Raw genomic sequence first — 6,000 nt, forward strand, 5'->3', positions numbered from 1 at the left:
ATTTTCATGGTTTATCCATGGGCCCAGGACTGTGGTGCTCCTCAGCAGACCAGAGGCCATGACCGATGGATTTCAGGAATTGCGACTGTCTCACCACAAGTACATTGCACAGTGTGGCATTTTATAGACATTTTATTTGTTCAAGTATACTGTGGCACCTCAAAAGTAGTTTGTATGTTAGAAAGTATGGATGATAAGGAGAAGAAAATTGTGCCAGTCGCTGGTGGTTTGTATGCTATGTACTCATATATTTCTCGAAAGAAAAATCACACAATACCTGTGAAATAATAGATATAACACAATGGGTAATAACTGACAATAATGAACATAGTAGAAGCAACATTTTGTTTGTGGTCACCTGCAGTATTGGTTTACACAATTCTTCCCCACCTTATACACTTCTTTCAATAGGCCCAATTTTTTCCAAACTTATTTCTGAAATCAGTGAAGGTATTTTAAATCTGTCTTGTAACTCCAAGGAATTGCATATTTTTGTCACCAAATGTGGTTTGTTTTATTGAAATAAAATAACGTGAGTGGTCTTAATGAAACACACATACCATTTGGCTTGCTTTCTCCATCTAAAAAGAGTTCATTACAAAAAAAAGGTCAATGTTAGTACTTCATATCTTTGCTCACAGCAGGAAACACCATCCGCTTGCAAGTTTTTTTAAAAGAAATTTCCTTGTTTGCTCTATTGTTTCTTGTACCAAATGCAAAGAAAGATTGTGAGCTTATGTCTTAAGTTACCCTTGAGATCTCAAAATTTCTCAGTGAAAAATACTAAAACTTGTCTAGAAATCAGGGAAATATCAGGGAATTTCACTTGGGGAAACTTGTTTCAACCCTGATGAAAATCTTTTGTTCCATTATGAAACTACCTACTAACAAAAACATTGTACTGTTACCAACACAAATCACTTTCAATTCAAGTTCACAGACACTGTAGAGTGCAATGATGCACCATAGGCTAGACAATTTTCTGGGTTTGGGATGACAGGGTGGGAGGGAGACATTGTCAACATGCTTGTGAATCCCTGCTACTCATGTTCATCACATTGATGCCAGTTGAATCCATTATTGTCAGGTAGAGATAGATTTCCTGCAGCATCGAATATATGGCCATTTTTAAGACTGGTGGGAATTTTAAATCAAACACTGGACATTTTTGTATTAATTTTAAGTGTACGACACATCTAAATTTTGGATACAATATTTTGAAGAAAAAAGTGTATTTTATCGTCAGTAAAATACGGTACGGGTACCCATGGATGTGACTCAGATTTGATAGTATATCTTCCCTTCAAAGCAGAAGTAATTATGTGTTAGCATATAGTCAGTAAGGTGCATGAGGAATGAAGTAATAGGTCTGGGGTCTGAAGGGTGCTGGGAGAGGTAGCGTTTAATAGCCAGAAGACCATGGTCATTAGAGATGTTGGTATATTGAAAACTACCTCTCCTAGTGTTGTTCAGACTCCAAACCCACTATTCCAATTCTCACAGGCTTTCTAAGTATATCATAACACACAACTACTTCTCCTTTGAAGAGAAAGTATGCAAACAAATTCGCAACACAATGATGAACACCTGCTTGGCACTCTCCTATGCCAAACCTGTTTATAGACCATCTAGAGGATGCCATCCTAGGCACTCAAACCCTAATCCTTGGTATGGTTCAGCTTCATTGATGATATTTTCATGACCTGGGCCCAAGGTGAAGACGCTCTATCCTCATTCCTTCACAACCTCAACAATTTCCCTATCTCTGTCCGCATTAAACCTACTAACCACCGACCACACTACAGTATCTGCATTTCAACACCTGTCATCCCTTCCATAGTGAAATATCCCTATCCAGCACGGCCTTCTGGGGACAGCATACCTGCAGTGACAAGAACTCCTTTGCCCATTGTACTGATCTCACAAAGGCCTTCACAGACAGGCACTATACCCCAGACCTAGTCAGCAAACAGATTTCCCACACCACATTCCCACACACACCCAGTCATCCCACCACTCCCAGGAAGTAGCTACAAAGGAGAGCTGCACACCCTTTGTCACCCATTACCACTCTGAAATGGAACAACTGAAAAACAACTTCATGAGGGCTTCGATTAATTATCATGATGCCCCAAAATTAGGGACGTCTAACTAAGATGCTTCTATCCCCTCCTAAAGTAGTGTTCCATTGCCCGCCCAACCTCCAAAATATCCTAGTTCACCCTACGGCACCCTCAATAACAACCTTTTTACACAGGGATCATATCCCTGGTAGAAGACCCAAGTGAATACCTTCCAAATTCCCACACCCAGCACTTCCCATTCTAGTCCTGTCATGGTATTATCCTACCCCGTCAGAGGTTGGGCCACCTGTGAAAACAGCCATGTTATATATCAGGTCTCCTGCAATCATTGTTCAGCTTTTTATACTAGTATGACTACCAACAGCTGCCCGTGATGATGAATGTCCACCAGCGAGCTGTGGCCAAGAGCAAAGTAGACCACCCTGTGGCATAACATGCAGCTGTACATGACATACTTGATTCAATGGCTACTTCACAACCGAGGCCATCTGGATCCCCCTATCCACCAATAACTTTTCTGAACTGCTCAGTTGGGTGTTATCCTTACAACAAATTCTCCATCTCTGATATCATCCAGGCCTCAACCTACAGTAACCTACTGTCCCCACACCCCCATCCAACAGTTTCCGCCTCCCATTTCCTATCACTTCCCCCCAATTCACGTCCCCTCACCCTCATTGTGAACAGATTCCTGCCACCATATCCTCTCGTCTTTTCCCCTTCTCTGCTCCTCCATTTCCACTCCTCTCCCCCCTCCTCCCCCCACAGCCTCACAACATTGCACCTGGCAGCCTTGTCCTGTCACCATCTAGTCCCTGCGTGTTCCATCAGGAAGTGCTGACATCTCTCCTCCCATCTGTATGCAACTATCCCTACCCCTTCCCTTCCTAGTCTGAATTGCTATTTCCATTTGACATGACACATTTTAAATAATTGGTATGGTTCCTTTCGAAAATAATATGTTTGATGACATATAAATAAAGAATAAAGGTAATCACTGTGTCTAGTTAAGGCATTGAATGATCAAAGGGCACAGAGTATTTAAAATGTCGCTAAGCTATCAAATAATGCTCTTCTCCAGAGTCAACAAAAATAAACACATGGATAGAAGGTCCCAGATGGCTACATTGTCTCAGAGCTGTGGTTTGATCGTGTTGATGGAAGCAGATTTCAAATAATCCAGGGAATGTGCATAAGATGATAAGGAACAAATTAGATGTGCTTGGCATGTGTGAAGTAGGATGGGGAGAAAATGGAGAGGTAGGAACTGGAGATTATAAACTTTTCTACTCAGGGAAAATCAAGAATGGTGAAGATGGAGTAGGAATACTATTAGGACAGAGATTAAAAAATGAGGTTGCGAAGTTACTATATTAATGCAGATATACATGATGACCAGTCAACATAGGGATGAGGAGGTGGAAGAATATTATGAGCTGATTCAAGAAATTATTGAGAAAGATAGTAGAAATGCCTGCATTGTGATTATGGGGGACTGGAATGCAGTGGTGGGTAAAGGAAGAGATGAAGATACAGTGGGAAATTTTGGATCAGAGATAAGAAATAAGAGAGGGAAATGGCTAATTAGCTTTTGCAAAGAAAACTCACTGCTAGTAGGTAACATATTACTAGAAAATCACAAAAGGAATGTTATACATGGATCTCAAATTTGTATAGAGAAAGTTATCAGTTCCTGTTACAAAAAAGTTTAGAATCTGTCTTAAGAATGCCAAAGCTTATCCAATAGCAGACATAAACTGAGACCACTGCCTTGTAGGGGGAGAAATACAAGTGAAGTTGAAGAAAGTGTAGAGAGATAAAGCAAAAGAAAGATTCAACTTGGAGATAACCAAGGAGGAGGTAAGGGTTCAGCATTGGAAGACAGGTCTATGGAACAATGGGAGAGAGATAGAAAGGAAGAATGTGTAAATGAAAAATGGATAAAAATGAGGTAAGGACTCATTGTCTCTGCCAAAGGAGTGCTAAGAATTAATGCATCCAAAAGTAGCGGGAAAGAATGGATAACGGAGAACGTGTTGAAAAAGATGGAAGAAAGGAGAAAGCGGAAAAATGTGGAAAATGAAGAAGGCAAAAAGAGATAAAAGAAACTGAATAATGAATTAAGAAGACAAACTAAAGAAGTAAGATAAAAATGGATGAAAGGGAAATACAAGGAAATGGAGAGGGAGGGAAAGTATGAAATGATATATGGATTAGCTAGGGAGATAGTTTTTGAAAGTAAAAGAAGGAAGACTAACATGGAAATAGAAAGAATGGGTGGCACATTAGCTGAAGAAGCAGAGGAGGTCCTGAGCAGATGGCAAGAATATGTAGAGTATCTGTATGAGATGGATCAAATACCAAGTGAAGTCAAGCCCGAAGAGGAGGAATGTGTGCCGGAAGATGGAAAGGGGCACATAATCTTGGAAGCAGAAACAGAAGAGGGACTGAAGGAGATGAAGAATTGGAAGGCACGTGGAATTGATAACCTACCAACAGAAGTGTTGAAGAGTTTGGGAAACTGAGACAGGAGTGCCTGCTAACAGACACTTTGGGAGGACAATTTTGTGGAAGGAGATTGAGAGGAAGGAGGAGATACAAGATGATAGACAACATAAAGGGAAGAAGGAAATAGTCTACCTCTTTAATGAGATATATGGCAAAGGGGAGTGGCCTGATAACTTTCTGGCAAAGGTAATGATACCAACTGAGAAAAAGAGAAATAACAAAAAATGTGAAGAGCATAGGATACCAACCTAATGTCTCATGCAGCTAAAGTATTGCTGAATAGAAGGCTATATGGCAAGTTGGATAGATGGACTGGTGAGGAACATTTCACATTTAGAAGAGGAAAGGGAACAAGAGATGCTACTAGCCTGTTAAGAATCACAAGGGAAAGATATATTGAGAGAGGTAGAGCAATTTTTAATTGATTCGAAAAACTATTTTGACTTTTGACGGAGTGCATTGAAACAAGTGGATGCATATTCTGAAGAAGAAAGGGGTAGATTGGAAGCAGAGACGATTGGTAGGCCTACAGAACCTATATTTACAACAGAAATTAAGAATAAAGATTGGAAATGAAATGTCTGCAGGAAACAGCACTGGAAGGGGTGTTATACAAGGTTGTTGCTTCTCTACTTTGTTGTTCAACTTATAAATGGAAGAGATTATTGTGAAAGGCTTAGATGGAAAAAGAGGTGTGTGTATTGGTCGAAAGAGAACAGATTGTATATGATTTGCTGATGCATGGTATTAGTGGCAGAAAGTGAACGAACTGCACATAAAATGCTAAAAGATCTGAATGATGCTCTTGTGCAATATGAGATGAGAATCAGTACAGTAAAAACAAAGAGCATGATGATCGACAACTGAAGGAGACTGGGACATATTATTTATTTATTTTTATTTTATTTATTTGTTTGAGATGCATATTCCATAGATCCAGTACGGTGTGATTACGCATGGATGTGGAACGAGTCAAAGCAGATACAATATAGATATCATACAATACAATACCTACTGGTATATTATACATGGTAGATGAATGATTCAAAACTGGTACAATACAATAATATAATCGAGATAATGAAAAACACGATACAAAAATACAATAGTGATAAAAAAATAATACAGATACAATGACAAAGGAAATAATCTGAATTACTACTCAAATTATTTATCTCTGCTGAAGAATTCATCTAAAGAGTAGAAACATTTTTCAGTAGGAATTCCTTTAGATTTTTCTTCTAGCATTTTATTTTCTTTTAGACACTTTATATTACTTGGAAGTGCGTTAAAGATTTTTGTACTTGTATACTTTACTCCTTTTTGTACCAGATAGAGATTTTTCCGTTCACAGTGTGTTATAATGTCAAGTTGAACAAATTATTTCAAGGACGACACAATACATGTA

The sequence above is a fragment of the Schistocerca cancellata genome, chromosome 2, assembly GCF_023864275.1.
Source record: "Schistocerca cancellata isolate TAMUIC-IGC-003103 chromosome 2, iqSchCanc2.1, whole genome shotgun sequence".
NCBI classification, from domain to species: domain Eukaryota; kingdom Metazoa; phylum Arthropoda; class Insecta; order Orthoptera; family Acrididae; genus Schistocerca; species Schistocerca cancellata.